At 43.1% G+C, this 15690-nt stretch overlaps 1 protein-coding gene across 1 annotated transcript in view; it reads right to left on the bottom strand.

Annotated features, from left to right (window-relative positions):
* sipa1l3 (signal-induced proliferation-associated 1 like 3) overlaps positions 1-14285 on the bottom strand; it is a 64059-nt gene extending 49774 nt beyond the window's left edge. The window contains exon 1 of the mRNA XM_062385381.1: positions 14160-14285. The gene's annotated coding sequence lies outside the window, so the exon portion shown is untranslated. The remainder of the gene's footprint in view (positions 1-14159) is intronic.
* Between the last annotated feature and the right edge of the window lie 1405 nt (positions 14286-15690).

Here is a 15690-nt window from a genome sequence, read left to right as displayed (position 1 = left end):
ATCCCCACCCAGCACTCCCCTCCACTCGCTCTTCAGACAGCTCTCCCTTTCAGGGCTAGAATCAGCTTTTGTTAATTATAAATCTCACTCTGTCTTCTTCCCCCAACAGACATGAGGCGGTGGGGAGTATTCAAAGCAAATGAGGAAGGATGTTTTAAAAACTAAGTGGAGACAAAAAAAACATTGATTTAAAGGAGATCTGATGGAGGGTTGACAAATATGAGATGGGACACAGAGAGGAGGGAGCTTGTTTTGGGATAAGAGGGATAAAATAAGAACCCGGGTAGCATCTGAGGAAGCGTGGCTGACCCCGATTCTGCCATGACTCTGCTCTGCTTGAAAGGGGGGGAGAGAGTCCTGACGCAAACCTACAGTGACAGGGCTGCTGCTCCAACAACACAACCCCACCACTGAATCAGCCTTCATTTGCTCCCGCTCCACCCTCCTCCTCTTCATTCTGTGCTTCCACTTGCACAAAAGAGGAAACTTCCAAATGTTGCGAGGATATCGCCCGAGATGTGAATTCCTAGTATTTGCATATAAAACTCCAGAACATTCAACCACACTAGAAGCGTTGTGGATAATTCGGCTTCATTAATAGCATGTCTACATTTGTCAGCGCAACCCATCCATGCATGTAAAAAAAAAGGGGGGGGGGGGCACACATAAAGAATGTCAGGAACGTGGCGTTATGAACCCGTTTTATTAAGAGAGGCAGCCCAGCATTGTGTGGGGAAAGGCATGTGATCCTGGCAGTAAACTGGGAGAGGATGGACTCGCTGGAGCTCAAACTGGACAGCCCCCTCGGGCAGAGGCCAACCCGACGCAAACCAGTCTAGAGGGAGGATCACTTCAAACCACAGCAGGGCTACTGCACGGGTGTGTTTATGACCAGGAAACTGCCTGTCAACTCACAAACACAACTCTTACTGACTTCCTGCAAAGATGGACCAGTCTATGCTCATATGCGTCCACTTATAAGACAAATAAAAACCACATGCTGATATGAAGAATTAAGAATTGTGGAGAGAGGTTTAAAAAAAACTCACAGATAACATTTCTTAGCAATAAGACAAGAGAGGAGCTGCAAGCAACAAACTATCAGCTCACTCTGGGAAGAGGATTAAAAGCACTAAGCTCACCATTTTGGCAGGAGACCCTGGGCTGGTGTTTTAAGTGGGTTAAAGCACACCCCAAGTCTCATAATCGCCCCGGCCTCCTCCTCTTCCTCCTCCCTCCTCCTTCTGTCTGGCAACACAAGCCGAGGGGAGATTTCAGATCCAACAGAATACTTGGAGATGCCGGGTTCAAGGGAGTTGGATTAAATGGAAAAGACGTGCACCAAAACGTGAACATGCTACTTCGTCTGGACTTGACCATGCATCAAGGTTAATATGGAGGAAACAGCATGAACAGAGTCTTTCTTGCCCTGATGAGGATAGTCATCTTTTACTGGGTTCTGCTACTCCTCATCTCACACCCGCTGTAATGTGCCTTTCCACCTCCAAACATCACCATTCTCCAAAAGAAAACTTTCCATCTGACTCCTTTTATGAATGTGTGGGAGATGAACTACAGAATAATACATCTGGAGTCTGGACTAATCACACATACAAACACATAAAGGCCCCCCTTCTCTTTTCACACAACCTCACCAGCCAGACACAGTGGTAACATGAGTCTTTGGTAAAACTGTAGAACTGCAGCACGGCTCCAATGTGCTCCACTACAGCACAGTCCTGGGCCCCAGAGGGACTAGGCTCTGTTTGCCTGCCGGACTTTGACTAGTGAGAGCAAACAGAGTACAGTCAGTCCATTGAGACTGAGCTGAAACACAGAGCTGGAGAGAGCGCTGTACAAACTGATGCTGTGAGAACAGAGAAACACAGAGTGCAGCCAAAGAGCGGGGGAATCAAACCAGAGCAAATAGCCCTGGAAATAAACCTCGAAGGTGACTGTATCTTTGTTAAAATACATGCATATGTGCTCAGTGTAAAAAATGGAACAGGGTCCCTATCCACACATTATGAGTGTTGAATCAGCATTTTTAGAACTCCTTCAAAAGGTTCTTGGAATTTGTTTATATTTCTGATCACAATTTGGGGGCAGTTGCTAAAGAAATTAATCCAGCAGATGTAAATTGAATGTACACTTACAATGTCTCTGATTGCCAGAAGCTTGATCCTTCTCAAGTGGGGAAATTAAGCAACACCCACCATTGCTTATTGGATAAGAGATGTAATGTAGTTTTTATTGTTTTAGAAGGTAAGAATCTACCAAACATCATCATCTTTTATCTGTACATGGAGAAGCTATTCTCCACGTACAGATAAAAGATATTTTCCAAGATATTTTTCTGGCCGTAACATGGAAAGAGAAAAAGGGTGAAGACATGCAGCTAAAGGCCAGTTCCAAACTGTCGGCTAGTGCAGGACTAAAGCCTCCGTATGCAGGGCGCCTGCTAGCTCACCTGTTAGCGTTGGTGCTTTTTAAAGACAAAAATCTGTAGTGAAGTCTGGAAAAAAGAAATGCATGTATATGTGTTTCTCTCTTTCTCTTACACACACACCTGCAAAATGAGGGGAAGATTCTATTCAGAAGGAATTATAAAGAAGGACTTGTCTGGACTGGAGGGGATAACAGGAGCAAGGTGTGGTTCCTTTTAACTCACAGTAGCATTGTGGTTGTCCGGAGGTCAACCTCAACTTACAACTGGTTTCCCATATGGTTTTAATGCTTAAGTAGCAGTTATAATTTATGTATGCTCGTTGGTTTTCAGGCTGCAGTATCAATCATAGCGGGGAGGTGAGGGAGAGTTTCAAATATAGACAGAGATCTCAGCCCCTGAAAACTATCTCAGGCATCTGGACCGAAAGCAGCATCTCTGCAGCGGCACTCTGCCAGTGATGACAGCCGAGTGGAAGGTGTGTCCGCTACAAGCGGTCTCAAATCAAACTCCAACAGAGGGACTGTACCACCAGATCACCATTATCACTTCACTAAAACTTGGCTGAGGGCACAGGAGAGAAGATGGTGTTGAGGCCTGCACGGCCGTCACTTCGCATATCCTTCACCCTATAATCCAGAGTTATCACTGGCCTAAACTAGTGCAGAGTGCTGTCACAACAAGCTAAATCTGTCCAGAAGTCCTCTCCTTTTCTCTCTGTGTTTAATTTAAAGCGCGGCGTGAGTCTAGGGTGTGGTTCGACAGCCATACATGCACTCGCACACGCATGTGCACCAACACTGAGCGGCACATGTGCTCGCAGAAGCACACTGGCTTACTTGTCCTCCAGGTGCAGACAGCTGTGGTGTGGAGTGAAAACATTGGACTAATGATAAGCAGTTTAGAGGGAGGAAATGTGAAGAGAGGAGAAGGGGAGCGAATAAAGGAATCATTTGACATTTTAGGGAAATATGCATATTGACTTTTGCTGTGAGTCAGATGAGAAGATCAATATCTCGGGGTGTGTGTGCGTGCGTGTGTGTTTGTGCATTAGCTATGGAGCTAGAGCCAAGAATAGAATCAGGTTAGCTTAGCATGAAGCACTGAAAAGGGCTAGAATTTCCTTCCCTCAAGGAAATTCGTGTGCTCAGGAGACTAGATTTAAATGTGCTGGTAGGTGGATTTGTTGCCTTTGAACAAAGCTGTTACCTCTGCGTTTGTATGCTAAGCTAAAGTATCCACCTGCTGGATCCACATTTGTTCACCACTTAAGTGTATTTCCCAAAACGCTGAACAATTCCTTTATAAACTGTGAAGGGCGGGGGTAAAAAATCCCCACAGCCTCCAGGCTCCCCATGGGGCTGCCAACATTCCTGTCAGAGTCAGACGTGGGAACCACTGGTAAAACAGCCCTCAGTAGACAACTGTTGATGTGAGTGTGTACATGCACGTTGGGAAGAAGAAGAAGCAGAAGAAAAAAACTAGCGTCTGCAGTAGGTTCAGGGCAGAAATGTGTCTAATGGATGCAGCCGTGTGTGTGTTGAGGTGCTGAGAGCAGTGACAGAGTTCATGTCTGGGAGAGTGAAGGGAGCAGAGAGGTTGCCTAAGTGCATGTCTGAGACAGAGGAAGAAAGAGAGAGGAGGGTGTTGTTGGTGTTTGAGTGCCCTTAAGCGACAAAGTGGGTCAAGCGGGTTTCAACCAGAGGCGGGATGATAGCAGTGACCTTCAGCAAACACACGAGTAGTCACCTGGTGGCTGAAGTGGAGACAAAATTTCCACTGTCCTTCTTCTCTCTTGTTGTAAACATTTTCTTGTTGCACGTCTTATCCCATGGCTCATTTATGCTCAACATCAGGAACGCATGGCGGAAGTTGGCAAACTACGATTTACAATACTCCTTTTACTCAACTCTAGCTCAACAACCATACCATGGTAAAGGACGCATGGAAGTATCTGTGAAGTGATGGTTACATTGTTTGAAACACAAATATCTCTTTTCGTATATGTAAAGGCAACATAAATTAGTCTGTTATCGTACTCATCACAGCTCGAGGAGATCTGCTCCATGTACACAGCCTCTCCAGAGACAACACCACAACAGACTGTGTATTTCCTCCAAAGATTCACACACAATACACTCTCTCTCCCCCTCTGAGGCTCTCACCTCTCTGGGGGGAGTATATCACATTCACACACTTTTTATCCTCACTCGCTTCCACTGTGTCCGTTCGCCTCCTTAGTCTTCCTCCTTTTGGTTATCCTTATTATTTCTCAGGTAAAGTCGTCTGCCACACTAAACCAGAGGTCAATGGGGAAAAGAGAAGGCAGAAAAGAGAGGACAAATCAGGGAGGTAAAAGAGAAGGAGGAAGCGCAAGGGCCGGCTTTCATCTACCAACAGACCTCCCTTTTAGTCTCTCCCTGTTCCTAACCTCCTCTCCCTCCTCCCCTGTTAGGCTTTTTCTCTCCATCTGACTTATCAGCCCATCCGTCTCCTCCTCTCCCACGATGATAACAGCCTGCTGTTGTGTAGAGCAACACCCAAACTTCTGTCACTTCCTTCTCCCCTCAGCCACTCTCTGGCCCACTCCTATGGGACAGTCAACAATGCTGTTACTGTTGCACACACTGGGGCCACGAAACACACACACAAAAGGTGGATTGGGAAACGGCTGTTTTTACAACAACTAATTACACACCAATAACTGACGTGACAGTGGTTCGTTTCACTACAGATTCCTGCTCCTAAAAACTGTGTGCATCAACCCGCAAAATGCTGCATTGGACATTTATATGTGTAAACTCAAATTTATAGCTTATTCCACGGGATATGATTGAATCACTGTGATAATTGTTCACAGTTGTCCAATTCTTTCCTTACAGTATTATGGACCACTGTGTATTGTTGATTTATTAAGACTTCCCTCAGACTCACGGAGACCCATGAATTTTGAATCAGAGACGGAAGCTTTGTTATCTGATGCCAATCTCAGCACAGGAAACAATCTATGACACACACACACGCATGCACACACGTAACAAACACGCTGACAACACAAACTGTGTGTTGGTTTTAAAACGCATCACTGTTGCTACGTTTACACCTGCTAATGCTGAGTTTTCATGTGGCTAAAACAGAGAACTTTAAAAATGCTGCAGTTCCTATTTTAGATTGATAACTCTGAGGCAGTGTTTTAGTCTGAACAGACAAGAGACATTTGGAAAGGATGACATATTGACCCACATTCACTTCCTGATTGGGTCTTCTCATGCAGAACCGTTCATGACTGGACTACTGTGGGGATTGTATTCCTTTTAAAACACTGATTTGAAACTAAAACCTGTTCATATAGGCGTAGGGAGACGTGGAGATGCATTTTAATGCCAGGTGTGAACTGATGTGCATAAATATGTCAACTTGTGATCAGATCAACCAACACATATGTTCATGGCAGGGTTGAGTCTTATGGAGCAGACCTAACATATCATTTGCACTCTCCTGCCTCAGCAACAGCACAAACACATTAGCATACGCCAGAGTCTCTCTTTGCAGACTACACCACATGTGCTTGTGTGGAAACAACCCACTAAATAGCCTCAATCCCAGTATCGAATCTGATTTGGAAATGAGGAGGGGAGGAAAAATGCACGTTTTGATACAGTACCCTAAAAAACTGGGCCGGGGGGCATTCGTGGAATGACCACATGCTATACTCAATTAGCATTAAAACAATGCCTCCATAGTCAGCAGCCATAGTCCAAGATGTGAGCTGTACAGAGGAAGGGACCATATGTATGCATGCTTCTCTACACACATACCACAACATGATGGGAAAGAAAGAAACACTGACTTTTGATGCAGTTTCATGAAACATTTCACATCCAGACAAAAGAAAAAAGTGATTGAAAACATCTTTAAAAATCACCCATTCACCCCCTCACTTTTGTAACCACACACAAAAGGCTGTGTATGTGTGTGCAGAGCTGTCTGACAGTGTTTTAGAAAGGACATGCGGGTCAGTAAAAACAAAACATCTTGGACGACAGAGGAGGGGGGAATCACCCAAATCTATCAACACCTTTCCTGATGCCGTTTGGTGTTACACCCTTTCTCACCCTTTTTTTTCCCCAGAGTGCATTTGGAGGGAGCAGGCAGAGATGAGCTATTCTTTAACTATTCCAACAATGAGTGGGAAAAGAGAAGACAAGTGATATCAACTGAACACGGCTCGAGACAAACTGCTACATTTTTCTGAGCTTAGAAGGAATGTTTCAACTCTTGCTCTGTGTGGTCATTCCTCTCCGTGACCGATCTCTGCAGTGCGTAAGGCCACTTCTCCCCCTGATGTCTAATGTCTGATTCATAGCAACACTCATCTCTACCACACACCCGCATCCTACTCAGTACTCACTCACGTCCTGCCCTAGCTTGACCTCCAACGGGCAGCGTAGAGAGAGCCGGCAATAGCCTTCAAATAAAACACAGATGGAATTTCACATAGGGTGACAGGGGGCTAGAAAGATGCTTTTACTGCTTTACAGAAGGAATCAAAATGTGGTCGTACACTCACAAGTCTTTTACAATGTAGCACTGACTCACTGCTCAGATGTTGGGAGCCAATTATTCCAACCTTTTGTTGATCTAGTGATTCAGGAGTCTCACTGAGATAAAGGGCTTTTAAACTTGCACGTTATTTATCACTTATTTAAAACATGTTGACATCCCTCAAACAACCCATATTTATTAATGATGATTGTTTAGTTGATATAAAATTAATCTACAACTACAAATATTTTCAAATTAGAGTTGGGTCATTAATGAAGGTTATTCTCGTGATCATTCACTAGTTCCAGTGTTTCTAATGAGAACATTTATCTGTGTTTCTTTGATACATAAGAAACAAACTATAAAACAATGATTAATTAATGAAAATGGCCACAGTCACATTTACGGAATCATTGCGACAAAATAACATGAATATTACAAATTCAGCTAATGATGATCATTATAGAATAATTTGCAATTAATCAGTCAGTTGTTTAGTGTGTAAAATGTAAAAGAAAAGCGATGAAAAAATGCCCATTGTAATTTCCCAGGGTCCAAGGTCTTGTTTTGTCTGAATAACACTTCAAACTCATAAAACATTCACTTTACAATCATATAAAAGACGCATATCTTTTCACTTGAAAAAAATGAAAACAGAAGGGTTATGTTGCTTTTAAATTTTATTCTACCATACTGCTCTGACCAAATCAGGCATGGCCAGTGAGCTTATGACTTGACAGGTGTGTGATGGTCAAGCTCATGTGCAAGTTGGCGCGTGACGTTAATTCACTCCTCCTCGCTGCATAAAAACAGATGGATACAGAATCAGCTGTTTCTAAATCCCGTCATGCAGGATTTCGTCTTTCCAGAACATTTCTGCCATGACAGAGCTCATTGTGAAAAAGCACAGACACAAACACACACACACACCACCTGTCAACCTTGTGTGTTGGGTCTCAGTTAAGGACAGATATGAAGCAGGTGAAACAACAGGCTCTTCCACTTAAAGCATTAGACAAACTCAACTCCCAGGATACAAGAAACACGAGGGAAGAATGATACAGACATTACAGAGAAAGGTGGCGGCTTCCCCTGCCAGCTCCATGACAATTCATGTTAATGGATGTCTATCTTCTGAATGCTTTGGAAGTCTCTAAAACAAAGCCTTTTCCCCAGAGGTCTGATGCATGATTTGTGCTTCTATCAACAACAACTCTTTTAGCGCAGCAATGAAACACCGTTTAGCATCATCAGTCCCTTTTGACAGTGGCATGGGCCAGAGAGAAACATTATAAAAGGAGGGGAAGTAACAGATAAGAGCTCCTAATGTTATGGAGATGAGCACATTCAGGGCTGTTCAGGGACCTAACAGGACTATAGCCAGTAATCGCAGCAGTTTTTTGTACCTCTCCTGGCCTTGGATTCCGTGAGAATTCAGAAATAACCCTGTAAGATCTGGTTGGCGAAATACCTGTCTTTCAAACTCTTCAAGTTTTATTTTTCATTAAACACAGATCTAGAATGGCACTTAATAGAGCACATACCTCCGTCCAGGCCCAACAGTCACCTCAGAGATATCAGTCCTCTAAATAACCCTGATTTCCCCACATCAAGCCCTATGAAATATTCAGGGTTTCTGCAGGTTAAAGTTAAAGTTAAAACTTTTTAAGACCCCAATTAATTAAACTTAAGATCTATGTCAAGCATGACAGATATGAAGGTGTATCATAGTATAAGGATAGTAGAGAATAACCCTCCATATGCTGCTAACTACAGGCAGAGGCCATAGGTATCCATAGTCTCTCCACAGCCAAGCGTGCTGCTTTATATTCATGCCTGGGTCAGTAATTACATGTCGGTCATGTAGTTCTAATACAGCGTGCTAACATTTGTTAACTACAACATTATCTATGCTGCAAAAACACATCTCTTTAAAAGCTAATTATAAAGCGTAACATTAAATAGACCAATTAAATACATATTTTTGTGCAGTGGATTTGCCCCTTTGTCTACATCTTCACTAGAATTGAATAAGTTCTTACTTAGTCAATGTACCATACTTCAACCAAGTTTTTTGGAAATCCATTCAGTGGTTATCCTGCTCACAAACAAACCAACGGCCAATAAACCAAAGGACATGGGTGAAAACATAACCTCCTTGGCAGAGGTAAATATTCATTCTTAACTCACAAACTGGTCGGGCTAACTACGTCCATTTATAAATCTGCAGAGTGGCCTGAAATTTAAATTTCCGTATGGACAGCCTTAAACAGGCCTGTATAAATCACTCTTTATGTGCTGCACTTTGTCAGGCTATCTAAGAGCTTTGTACACAATGTATACATCTCCTGTAACCCTGTCAAGAGCTTAGTGTTAAGTCCAATAACCCTGTTTAAGTGTTTTGTGGATGGATGGTAAAGCTTTTTCCTCTGCCTCTCTCCCTCCGCTACCAAAGCTGACCAGGGGGAGGATGCAGGCGAAACCTGTGGCAAGAAAGACCTCCTCAACATCTGTGTTTATCCTCGAGCTAAAACCAACAGGCTATATTTACTCCAGTCAAACATACCCAGCACATAGAGGAGGCAAGCGGAGAAAGATGTAGCCTGGATGTAGCTCTTGCTACGCCCGGGAGTCCAGTTCTGTCCTATATCTAAACTAAGAAGATCCTATGCACTGAGAATAATAAAGTAAAAGAGTAGCATGTTGGCCGCATAGACATTTACACGCATGCTCTGTGACTCTATGATTCATCCTCTTTCGTGATAAGAAAACACAGATTGGTAAACAACACCTTGAGGGAATTTGACCTCTGGAGGAGAGAGAGGAGGAAAAAGAAAAAATCTTGATAGTTCAACTGCCTACATGGAAAATGTTTTATAGCTGCACAAAAGGCCATAAAGCAGAGACTCATTTCAGATAACATGGCGAGCTCCTCTTTCTGTAAATCTCTGACCGCTTGACACTGTCATGCACGCTGACTTATGGATAAGACCCTCAAGGGAGGCGAATAAATCAAACAGAGTGGGGACAGGGGGTTGCTATACTATTGGTGGTCTAATGGCGTTTCATCTTAAGCTGTACACCTGCACTCTGACTAACGCCCGTGAACGATGCAGGTCTACTGAATGCACATTCAACTTGTGTTTGCCCCATTAAACAATGTCAGACTCACAGGTAAATCTCTGTATGTATTGTGCTCAACGTTCATCAGGATCATGAACAAACATCATCATATGACAGAATTACATAAAACTTCATTACATAAGAAAATACAATTTCAATTTCCGTGCCTGCCGCAGGCACGCAGGTTCTCGCCCACACGTTGCACTCTCGGTTTCTGTTTTCCTCCTCCTCTGTCCATCTCATTAGACAAGTCTGCTTTTGTTTAAGCATCAACAACAGATTTTATTTTACGACGATATTCTGATCTGAATACGATGTCTGTAAATGTAGTCGATAATATTTCCTTTTAAATCATATTTAATGCTTATGGTACTGGTATTATATACATTTTTGCTGTTTTTAAATATTTTTTGACTTTTGTTGTCTAATGTATTTGCCTTATGTAAAGCACTGAATCTATGAATGTGCTGTTCAAACAAATGGCCTCGCCTTGCTTTGTCTCTACACTACATTTTGTTTTCAGCCTTAAATAGATCTGTGTTCATTCTGTAACCATAATATAGAAGTGAGTTTTATTACTTTGCTACTGTCAGTATCGAGGGTGATTCTCACATAACATTGAACCACAATCGTTGACCCACACATAAAACAAAAAAACGCCCGTTCAGTAAAGTGAATGAATAACCAAATTGTAATCAAGCCTGGTTGGGAATAAGGCTGTGATGAGCCATTTAAAATACCACTGATATGGGTGAACATGGCAGCAGTGTTGGTTTATAAGGAGCATAAACCAAAAGCATGAGGCAGCAGTAAACAGAGAGCAGCTCGAAATATTCTTCAATAAGAAATGACTGTATGGAGAGTAAGCAGACGATGGCTCTTTCACTCAAGTTCAAGAAAATACTAAATGTTCACCCCCCCTAAAAAACACACACGGAGCTGTCACTTTGCACCCTGACATAGACCAGATGGCATCCTTAGCCTTAGGTATCATCCTCCCTCTCTGTGGCCTATCAGGATACACCTAATAAGTGATGCATGTTGTTTGAACCACTGGATGTGTGTGTGTGTGTTCTTGCACACACAGCGAGAATACACAATTGTTCGTTTCTATTAAACTTTATTTAACTAAGGATTGAGCCGAAACCTGGCAAGACACGTTTTGTTCTAAAATTACAAACAACAGGAGGGCTGCCAAGGTGTCGCGGTTGGGAAAGGAGAACTTTAACCAGAGCTGGAACCAAATCACCATCTTTGCTGTTTTGAAAACAGGGTAAGAGACCTTCTTGGAAAACCCCTTTAGATGAATGAAGAATGAAGGAACAAGGGGGGGAAAATCAAGAGCTGATGAGTCACCCCGAACATGATATGACACGATGATTCCAAGATATGTTTACAGGTGAAATAACTTAGGTGGCCCATATTCACCTCTCTTTGAAGAGAGGATCCTTTGTTCCCACAGCTGTCTGCACTAAAACTACAGCATGAGTGGTAGAAGATATGAGATGCTCCTCAACATCACAGACAGTGAGCAACAGTCATCTGGCACCCAGAGGAGCCAACTACAAGCTGACTGCCGGAGGGGATTCACAGCGTGTGACAGGGCTCCAGAGTTATGAAGCTGGATTAGATAAGCATAGATAATGTGATATCATAATAAAAAAGATCGAAACGGTCATGCCTATCAAGCAAATTTTTAAGAAAATGAAATAATGAGTTAATCATCAAAGTAGTTGCAGTGTGATATTTTCATTCATCACAGTCTCCGGAAGTTTTGCTTCATCTCTTGGAATTCACAAGCTATTTTTGCTTCCAATAAATCCATCAAAAACAGCTTGCAGGGACACACCACTGGTGTGATATGTCATTCTGAACGACAAGTGTATTGCAGATGTTTTTACACAGCGATCGATTTAAATTTAAAGGGTGGAGACTTACAAAAGGCAGGAAAAGTGTATATAAAGTAAGTGTGTTTGTGACTCACAAGAGTAAAGTTTGTGTACAGTAACGTGACCGCAAAGATGGAGAAAACAGTGCATCTGATCCAAATATAACTGAGCAGCTACATACTCAATAATTGGAGCGTGCTTCAGATTCTCCGCTGACAACGCAGTCCATAAACACCCCATAAATTAGCTACAATGCTTCGTTCTGTTTTTAACAATTCCAACATCAATATTAAGAATGTTCTTTTTTTGATTTTCTCTAAACACACAGCCTCATGTAACTGAATCTCTGAGGCTGCTGCCCGGTCTTTGATAAGACGAAACCACGCGATAACTATTCAGCATGAACTTTACTGTTCAGAAATGTTCCCCGATTGTAAAGCAAACAGTGGGAAGTGCCAATGCCAAACAAATACTGTTGGAGGCATTTGACAGATCACTGAGTGGGCCTACAGGGATTTGGCTGGGGGGATCCCTGGTCCAGAACCTCAGTATGATATGACTGTTAATATTTTTTGTTGGAAAGTGAGTCAAATTACTATAGAGACTAAGAAAGAGACACAAAATGACCACAAAGAGACACAAATGGACCACAGAGAGACACAAGCCAGCAAAAAGGTGCGTCACGACAGCAAAGGGATGCAGAATGAGCTAATAGAGACACAAGATGAACCAAAGCATATTAAAAAGCAACTACAACAAGATAAAAAACCACACAGAGATACAGAATGATCACAACGGGCAAGAAACAATTGAGAAAACAGGAAATGACCATAAAGAGACAGAAAGCCACAAAAACAACTACAGAGAGAAATCGAAAAAGCAAAACAGCAACAATTGCACATAAAAACTACTAAAACAGCATCTCTTTGATTCTATGGCTTTTGCTCTTATAGGAGGCATGGGGGGGCTTTTACATGCCTGTGCCCTGGAGCCGGATGTCTCACGTTATCCGCCCGTGGTTACAGCCGTCAAAGCGGTGGGATAACCAGGTTAAGACTGTGATATACAGTCTATGGTTGGGACACTTGATCAGTCTCAGATTATCCCTGGTGATAATAATTCCATTACTTCCAGACGGGAGACAACCGCGAGTAAATGATGCCCGTAATATGTTCAGCGCTGCCGTGCTCTGCTGCTCGGGCACGACCGATCCGTCATCCTGATCCTCGACGTGTCATTTCCTGAGGGCTGGGGAACACGGCAGCAACACGGGGGATCTCTGTGGAGGGAAGACGACACACCGAGGCATCATCAACTCCCCATTCAGAGCACGCACACACAAACACACACTCACACACACCTACACTCGCATACCTACTGTGCACTTGCACATTCTGCGCGCTGTGCACAGGTCTTTTGACAGCTCAACAGTCTCCATGCCCAAACGTGCAGGGACACGGCCAATCCTCCCTTTATCAGCGAGATTAAAACACGTTGCACCAGCCATCACGTCACCCCGGTGCCATTCACAACTAATGCAAAACTCCCACCAGCCAAAGAAACGTGTGTGTAAAACAGCCTCTCATTGGGCTCCATTGTCAAACAAATGTCCAGCCGAGGCAACTTCCGATTGCAGCACAACTACTCGGAATTCAAAGCTCGTCCAGGCTAACTAGCTGCGCTCCCAAACAAAGCTCCCATTGTCTGGAACTTGTAGTTTTACCGTGTTCTCTTGGCCCTCCCAACTGTGATTAACTCAGGTACGAAAGAACTACAACCCCGAACTCTGCAGAGCACCGCGGTCATGCGCAGTGAAGCCCTGGCGACGAGGAAGGTTTGTGGAATATTTCGTGGCTAATGCATTTTTGCGGGTAGCGCCGTGTTTGAGGCTGTAAATCCACTCTGTTGAATGGCCGGGGGTCGGAGCGAGGCGCGGGGCCGCGGATAGGGGCTCCGGGTCGGGGAGAGGCGGCCGGCTGAGCCGTAGTAGCGCGGCGGCTCTCCGCAGTGAGTGAAGTTGCTCGGCTCGGCGGCTCCGCGGTCGCTCGCTAACGTTTTAGTTTCGCTCGTCACTTTTCGGCGCTTTTCTGAATCGCCCGCACTGTTCAAAGTAAAAGAGTTGACAGAAAAGCCCCAGGAGGACACACACCGCTCACCTGACGCCGCTCCGCCGCCTTCGCTCGGCTCCTAATCCGTTAAATGAGTCCTCCGGGCACCAGGAAACCCTCGCTGACCGACGGTCGACTGGCCGATGCTCACCGAGAGAGACGCTGCCGAGAATGTTCAACAGTCAACCTACACCACGAAGGAGCTGCGCCCGCTCGCACTGCGCATGCGCCGCTCGGCTTGGTGCATCCTCCTGATAGTAACACACAGGGGGCAGCACACTACTACTACTACTACTACTGTGGATATGTATACAGTATACACATACAGTGTATACACTACATACAGTATATATTCTACATACACATACAGTATATACACTAAACGTACACACATTATATACACTACATACATATAATAAATACAGTACATATAAATACAGTATTCACTATATACACCACACACATATACAGTACATACACTACATGTGATGAAGGCCCAACATACACATACAGTACAAACACAAACAGAATATATACCACATACACATATAGTGTTTAAACTACGTACATATACAGTTTATATTGTAAATACAGTGTACACTCAATGGGAAGTTATAAACTCATGCAAACCTGCTATAAATCCAACCTGCCTATTATAAAAGATTAGGGTTCGTGTTGACGATCATTAATAAATCATTGAGGCTAAAGAACATGCCCTAGACTTTACAGTTCAACAGCAATTACAGCAAAACCAGAACATTTTAGACCTCATGAAGGAAGTATATGTGGGGTCAGATTGCATTTGTTTAAGCTGGGTTTTTTACTCTGTGTAAAAGTTTTACCTGATTATTTCCATTTTCTGCTGGTTTATACTTTTATTCCACTTCCAATTTCCAAATAAATTAAATTCAGATTAATAATATAAAATGCAATTGAAATATTTTATATGAAAAACGATTCTTGAGTATAAACAGATAAGAGATTAGAGAAGCAATATATTTATCACGTTGTCTGATCAAACTTTATACTCCTTACAAATTAGTCAATAGCACAACCTTGTGGTCGACACACATCATCAGTCCTCTGATGCCACCTCGTATCTCTCAAACTGAAACCATTGTCTGATACATTCAGATGTTTAGTTGATGTGAAAATGCACAACATAAACAAATATCTTAAACGCCTATTTTGTTTTATTGTTCATTTGTTTCGATTTTTTGTTCAACCATGATTGTGTTACTCAGGATGCAGATACATAGGCTGCATATGACACATATGACACAAGATAAGGAGTTGTTTAAACAAATAAAATCAGTAACCTGGTGCAGGAGGAGTTCACAATTATCGAGGGAGTCTTGGCCAGATTATACATTGGGTCAGCAATAATCCAAATCAATTAAGAAAAGGGAAAGCCATCAAGGCAGTGACTCACTGGCTAGAGAGAAAAGTTGCAGCCTTGACCTTAGCTCAGGCTGCTGCCCTGTAAGAATGTAATCAGCATAACTAACTGGAGGATTGGAGAGGAGAACAGAAAACAAAGAAGACTTTAACCAAAATGAGACCATGAAGAAATATACGA

The sequence above is a fragment of the Platichthys flesus genome, chromosome 4 (genome assembly GCF_949316205.1).
Source record: "Platichthys flesus chromosome 4, fPlaFle2.1, whole genome shotgun sequence".
NCBI classification, from domain to species: domain Eukaryota; kingdom Metazoa; phylum Chordata; class Actinopteri; order Pleuronectiformes; family Pleuronectidae; genus Platichthys; species Platichthys flesus.
This window is presented reverse-complemented; position numbering and strand designations above follow the sequence as displayed.